The sequence below is a fragment of the Apis dorsata genome, unplaced genomic scaffold (assembly GCF_000469605.1).
Source record: "Apis dorsata unplaced genomic scaffold, Apis dorsata 1.3 scaffold_339, whole genome shotgun sequence".
In the NCBI taxonomy this organism is placed as follows: domain Eukaryota; kingdom Metazoa; phylum Arthropoda; class Insecta; order Hymenoptera; family Apidae; genus Apis; species Apis dorsata.
This window is the reverse complement of record NW_006263606.1, coordinates 267580-275560: the sequence shown is the minus strand read 5'-3', so window position 1 is coordinate 275560 and position 7981 is coordinate 267580. Positions and strand designations below refer to the sequence as shown.

General features: G+C 37.2%; 1 long non-coding RNA gene across 1 annotated transcript in view; it reads left to right on the top strand.

Moving 5' to 3' along the window:
* The window catches only part of LOC102678408, a 14508-nt gene that overhangs the window by 5988 nt on the left and 539 nt on the right, over nt 1-7981 (top strand). The gene's annotated exons all lie outside the window — the stretch shown is intronic.

Sequence of the window (7981 nt, the reverse complement as noted above, 5' to 3'; positions counted from 1 at the left end):
GAGAGGTAGAGGAAGGTGTGGAGCAGGGAATGGAAGGGAGTAGAGGAGGATGGTCGGGGTGGGAGAAGATCAAACGAGCCGACAAGCCACGGGGTGGTCTCTACCCGCGCTCCTTTGCCGCTCTTCTCTTCCTTCTCTTCGCCTCTGCCTACCAGCCTCCACCTCGTCCTTCTTCTTCTTCTTCTTCTTTCGCCTCCTCCTTCTCCTTCTCCTTCTCGGTCTGCCTCTTGCTCCTTCTCTCGTGTCCCTCGCCACTATATTATTCATATTTCCACGCTCGTGTTCGGCAATGTGGTTCGACGATCATATACACGCTCTTTCCTCTCTCTCTGTGTGCGCGCGTTGGGACGCGCGTGTAACGCTCGGGACATGCAATCTCTGCGGGGTCCGCGAGAGATATGCCGGCAACATCGTGTCGAAGAGCGGAATAGTCAGTCCTTCTGCTTAACTTTTGCACGGCCCCCATGGAAATTCGCGAGCGCCGTGACAAGTAGACAGAGGGAAGGAATCCTATGTTTGATTACAGAGTCGATCGCTCGAGGGTTACGGTTTACAATGCTACACTTCGAGTCTATTCTCGCGTGACAGCCTAATGATAAATGACGAGCGACACTTCCGTTCGATTATCGCTCTCGAGAACTCGAGAGATTTAATTTTTTTCTCGTAGAGATATTGGAAAAACGATTGGGATATCTTGTACTTCTAATATTGGAGAATTATCTAGCAACCTTCGACCCTATACTATGCTATAACGAAAGAGCAGTGCCACACACCGACGGTCGCATTAATAAATTCGCAGCAAATCACGGGTGAGGATTGCGAAGCGAACGGGGCGATTTTAGTTGCAAATCGCCGAGCGCCGCGAGACCCGACAAAGGCTCCATCAAAAGGACCGCTTTTCTTCCCCTCTCTCTCTCTCTTCCTTCGCCTACTCCTTCCATTCGTAGCTTTATGTCTCTCTTTCTCCCTCCTTCGTCCTCTTCACCCTTCCCCCTCCACCTCTCGCTCGTCCGTGCACGGTATCGTGTGCATTCCCTTTCTCGTGATGTTGGTCTCTCGGTACTTTTAAGTCCAGCCTCCTTGCCGAGTTACCATGCGCCGTGGCAAAGAAGACACCAGGTTGTTTCTCGATATCACCCCAAGTGCCTGTCATCTCTCCACACCTTCGCTATTATCATACAAACATCGACGATCCGATGATGTCGGAAAAGCTAAGATCGCTAATCGTGCCGTTCTTCGTCGACTATATAGATTTTTTAAATATTTTTTCGATGTTCTACCAGTTAATTCTTTCTTCTTCTTCTTTTTTTTTTTTTTTTGAAAATTAATCTATGCAATTTAAATTTTAGATTAATTGGACAACTACGAATGCGTTTACTGTTTATAATTAATCTTTAGTTACTTAAGTGAAATTATCTAAAAAGAAGCTTGTTTTATTAAATTTTTCTTTTAGATTTTTTGTGATAAAATATAAGATGATTTTCAAAACCATAAAAGAAATTAAAAATTTGATATGCTTTTTGCATAGATGATTTTTTAATATTTTTGCATGATCAATGTATAGGAAATTTATTTTTAAAAACATTATCGACTACGTAAATCGATTATTCGACCGATATTCTATCGATATTAACGAGGCATATTATGAACCTAACAAAATACATAAATATAATAAATTTTGTTAGATCAAATCTACGATAAAACTATCTTTTAGATTAGATCCTATCATCAATCTTCGATTTTCCATTTAAAAACCTGTCCATTTATCGCAATCGGGGATATATTCTCCGAACATGAATCGAATATGAGATTTTTTTTCCTCTCTCTGAAAAAAGAAATAAAAAATAAAAAAAACAAGGCGGATCGATTACAGGGAAGAAAAGCTTTCCATCGGCGGGCCCCGGTAAGGACAAGTGTCGGTGTTGAAGGGTCTACCAATCGCATCGAAAATCCCGTGAAAAGAACGACTGGGGCTTTTGCGGTAAAAGAACGGGCCAGGTGCCGTAAGAAATTAGTGGTGGCAGCGTGCAGGCCCGACCAAGCCGTCAAGGTCCTAATAACCTCACGCCGGATGGTATCGATGATGCTTGGGCCCACGCTGTACATCCCCCACCCTAACCTAACCGGGCACCCCTCTGTTGCATTACCCTCGGCATCTATAGCTCAATTTGCCGACACCTCGCTAAGTATAGGTTGGGTGGGTGGTCCTTCCTGGGACCACGAGGCCCACGAGAGGAAAAGGAGTGGACCTGACCCACGATAGACAGAGAATGAGAGGGTGAGAGGTAGTGAAATGGGGGAAGAAAAGAGTTTACATCGTATATCTCGATGAACCGTGCATTGGGCGAAATCGGGACGGTCACATCCATGCCACCCACCCCGTATTCGTGGATTTATTTGACATTGGGTCCCACGCAACCCTCCTTTGGGTGGTTCTATTCGGGAAGGGGGTGTTGTTGCCGAGGTTTGAACGGAGAAATTGTCTTTGGAATTTTTATTACGAGATGCGGCTTAAAATTATTTATTAAGAATCGACGTTTCGTGTATCGAAAGCGAATTATATAAATTACTGTATCGTTTTATTGTATCGGTTAAGCGAAGCTCTTTTATGTGGAATGATTATTAACAAGGAAGGAGAACGTTGATTGGAAATTTCTTGGCTACCATTTCATTACCATTTGATCTTTTCAGTTATCAATTTTCTTTCATGTCGTGGTAGATAGATAATCCAATTATATACGGAAATAATTTTATAATAATTTGTCGGTATTAAATTTTCTAATTTAATAGAGATAATAATTTAGTATAATACAAGTAATATAAATAATATATATATATATATTAAATTTAATATTATAGAAATAAGAAAAACTTGGATTGTAAAAATAATTAATGGAACAAGTCGTGGAATATATTGGAACAACTGTAAATGAAATCTCATATTCCATTACCGCTACAATTATAGTTAATCAAGTTAGTTTCTGAATTATTGGTTTCGTGACACAAGTTACTTTCTTAGATCAGAGAACAAGCAACCAATTATAGATTGGACCGCAAAACTCGACTGCTATTCGCGTATAAAAGCTAATTGAAATACGAGCGCGATGAATATTTGTCGTTCATTGCGATCATCGCGGTTATGTGTCTGGTTGGTGGTCCATCCGTGCCAAATGCTGACTTACCGTGAAACATTCCTTCCACGAACGTATATAATTCAAAATTAGAGCATGCCATCGGATGTGTGAACACAGCGTCGTCAATGGTTTCGCGAGCGGAGCAACATAAACGATGGCCTACGGAAGCTCGTTCGTTAATCTCTAGTCAAAGATAATGGAATTTGGTTCATGATCAAAAATCTGTGGAACAGCAAAACTTAATGTATTTACGCTTTGCAGGAAAATTTTTCAAAGAAGAATTTCTTGTTTGATGTAATTTCGAATCGTACAAGTTTTTGGAAAAATTTTTGAGAAATATGAAAATATTAAACATGGATAATAATTTACTGATTAAAGTGTTATTCTATAAATTAGGTACTATATATATATATTAAAAATTAAATTTAATTATTTACTGTTATTTCTATAAAATATATATAATTATAACAATTTTTTTTTTAAATTATAAAACTTATTATTGAATTTGTTGAAAAATGCTTAAGAAATAGAAATAGAATAAAAGATTTTATTAATTTTTGATATTTCTAAAGTATTAAGATAAAAATATTAAGTTTTTATGTTATGAAAAATTAGAAATAGATAGTAAAATAAAAATTTATTATCCAAAGTTTATAAATTCAACGAAAATTTCATTTATACTTTGATTAATTTTTTCCATTTTTTAATAATTTAGAAAAATATTAATGATCGATTTTTTAAAAATCTTAATGCGAGGGAAGTTAAAAAATATATATTTTCAAATTATTATTAAATGTCAAATAAAGTATTTCCAATAAGATATGAAGAAAGAAGTTGATAGATTTTCAAATTTAGTTTTATTTCTATTTTAATATTATAGAATTGTACAAATAAATAGATTAAACTTAAACTAAATATATAACATATATTATTTATTTGTTACAATGACACAATACAAAAATCTCAATTTTAAAAAAAATGAAGAATCTTCCTAACTTTTATACGAATACGTAAAAATATCATATTAAGATTCAAAACTGGAAGCATTTGAAAATTCAATTATAAGATTCTACAATATTTCAATAATATATCAATAATTAAAAAACTGCAAAATTTAAGTTTTATCATTATTCCATCAAATAGAAAATGATCATTTTTTACTTTCCAACGTTTGAAATAAGAAGAACAAATAAGATGTCGATTCTTGTATTACAAACATTAAAAAGTATTACAATTTCTTACATGATAATTAACAACTGTAAACATCACGATCATTTAATACATTCATGAATCAAAAAAAACCAAGGATCAAAGATCCTTTACTTTGCTGCTCTTTAAAAGAAAAAATTTTTAATCGTCATGTATTTATGAAATCAAGAGATTGAAGTGCGTAAACATTGAATGTTCTTTTCGCAGGAACGGTAGCAAGGAACGCAAGAATGCGCTCGAGGACGAATCACAAAATTGCATGACGCGGGCAAATGAATCAGGGAGAGTGCGCAAACCGACGCGGGAGGGTGCACCCTTCTTGATCTCTGATTTTATTTCCGTTCGCGTATATCGTATAATTAATTCGTGTTTACAGCGTCGTCGATTGTGTTTTCCTCGAGAGAGAATTCTCGCGTAGCTAAAATCATCATTATTCATCGGAGGATGAAAAAACCTTCGCGTGAAAATGCATCTCTCGTAAAATGCAAATCTTGGTTTCTTCGAGTGTAAAAGAAATTTTAACTCGATCGTTACATCGACTTTTTATGTAATCGGAAATATAAGGGAAACTTATCTATAGCATATAAATTACATGGCCTAATTAGTCGAGAAGACTGTGTTCTTTATTATAATTAATTGGACTTATTAATTGAGGTAGCAATTAAATTTGTAATGCGAAGCAAATGGTTCTTTGAACGAAACGAAAGGAATGGAATGTGATTGTTAATTGATTTAACACAACACGGTATCTCAATAAGCTTTCTCTTAGAATTAGAGAAACTTCTTATAATTTTAATGATTAAAGGATCGCGGTTTCGAGAACAATATCGTATTATTATTGACACATTATTGTTCGCATAAAAGAAGATATTTCTTCAATTTCAATCTCTCGTTGAGAGAAAGATTAATCGACGTCGGACAAAAGTTATATCAATGGTATTAACCGATCAAAAAGTATTGTTATGCGTAGTTAATTCGTTTACTCATCGATAAAACGTGTAAAGTTGACGTAACTTGATAATCGATTAACTGCGATGTTATTAGCCGCATGACAAAGCAAGTGGTTCTTTTCACTGGAGAATCGGCGGAAAATTAATCGGTACCGGTTGAAACCCGTTGTCAGAATAAAAATATCACGAAATGCAATTAACCAATGAAGTACAACAGTACTTCGTTCGATCGTTCTTATTCTACATTATTGCACATGTAGTATTTGGTAGGATCTCATTATGAACCGATAAAACATATAGAAAACAACCGGACGTTATGCCATGTCGAAGAATTCGGACGAATAATAATCCACGAATCGATTCCGACGTCCATCTGCTTCCGTGGCCGGTCCCGAGCAGCTCGATCGTTAATTAATTTAAGCGCTTAATCCCCTCCACAGGCCCGTAGAGCCGCCCGTCGGCCCCCTTTTTCCAGCTTTCGTTCCGCGCGGCTACAATCATAATTTTCGGTTTTAATCGATCTATGAGGCGCGGGCGCAATAATATTTTCGGTGCGGTAGAGACGCGGTGCGTGCGGCCCTGTGTGACTCGTGTAATTGGCTCCCAACTGGACTTCAAAGGATGCCGCTCTCCTTCATCCGCGCCGACACGAGCGAGAGAGAGTGCAAATGATCGCGCCGACTCACTCGTTCGGCTGCCGTTGCCGTTGAACGAGAACGGATATATATGGAACGCTTCGATGCGGAGAGAGACGGAAATAAAAGACGAAGAGGGAGCTACGTGAAAATTACACGCGCCATGCGCGAGACGCGAGTGCGCAGAGGACGGAGAGTATCGGGCGGTTGATGGTGGGGGATGATCAGAGTGGGGGAAGAGAACGAGTTGGAAGTAATACGCATGCGCTTGGATTATTGATAGAACGAGGATGGATATATACGGACGAGGAATTGGCAAGATAGAGATGACATCGGGCTGTCTTGTTGGTATCGAGACAAAGATGGCGAGCTGAAGTGGAGTATATGGATAAGGGAGATGAATGAAGGTGAGAGACGAACACGACGGACGAAATCGCTCAGCGATGTTTCGATATTGGGTAGATAGTGTTCGATACGGGAGACCCTTGTCTCGTTTGGTTAATCGTCGAATGTATGCGTGTAAATACACCTGTACCGTTCGAAAGTGGCCACTTTTATGCTTGCTCGCATCATTCGTATGTATCCCTTCGATTCTATGTGTCGTAACGATTGATGATTTATGCGTTTCGAGACGGATATAAAGTTAAATATCATAATTTTAAAAATTTTGGATTTTCTTTTTTTCATTTCTATTGATAGTTGAACAATTTATTATTCAATAGCAATGAGAATTAGAATTAATTTGATGAAAGATTATTATACGTCTATTATTTCACATGTTGGTTAATTGCAGCAAAAAAAAAATTTATGACCGTTCAAATTGTAAAAAACGAATAATTTATTCCTTCACAGGATTGAATCAAGAAAGTTGGCTTTTTAGTTTTTAATTATAGGATATTCTTAAATTTTTAACAAGCAATTTGAGAAATATATAATACATTGAATTTGAAAAATAATTTAAACTTAAAATCAAAATGGATAGTAATTATTAATTATCCTTAGCTCTCAACTGTAAATCAATATTACATTTTCAAACCAAAAAGAATTTTTGCACAAAAATTAGCAATCGGATGCAAAGAAATATTACAAAAAACACTATTATATAACTAACGATATAATATTTAATTTTCGATCGTAAAAATTAATTCAAATTCGTGAGGATACAAGAGTTAATTTCATCGATGGGAACGCGTTTGAATTTGGCAGTCGGTAACGAGGGAACTCCCTGGACTCCCCGATGAATCCTGGTCAAAGGAGAGGCTAACACCCGAGGACACGGATCGTTTAGGCGGCTCCTTTCTTCGATCATTAATCCGGGGCCGCAGCCAGTTGAGGGCTCGTAAGTCCGCGAGTGGCATCCTCTTTTTCCTCCTTATCTCCTCTCCTCGCCTTCGTGTGTCTTTATTCGCTTCCTTTCTATTCTTTTTTCCCTCGCCCTCTCGTCTCGCCCTTTTCCGCGTCCACATTGACCTTTGACATTGTGCTCTTTCGTCTCTTCTGCTTACATTCTTTCATATATTCTGATGCTTTTATTTTTCGACTAGCAAAAGTATTTCGTCGAAATAAAAATCGAAAGATATTAAAGAGGAAAAAAATATATATATGTATATATATATATTAGGATCTTCGTAGTTGGAATATTCCATTTTCAAAATTCTAAATTTAAGTTCGTACTAACGTATTCTATTATCCAAACGAAAAGAAATATATTGACATAGACACAATGATCCAACTAAGGTATTATTTACACGTTTAGCGAATAGGAGGCGCAAAAATTTGACGTTCTCTGTCGGCATCGATACGAAGGCGTCGTACAATTTTGTTGGAAGATCCCTCCTTTTTCTTCAGAGAAAACAACGGACGAACATTTGTGTAATCAGTTTCTTTTCGGTAGCTCGGTTAATTATCGTCTATTGACCCGGCCTCTCTTCATCGATACCTTCGTCCGGACTACACCGCTACTTTGCATGAACACGCCGATTTCTGAACTTTTTGAATGGAGCCTTCAAATTTTACGAAATCACCGTTCATTTCATCCTCTTATTATCCTATT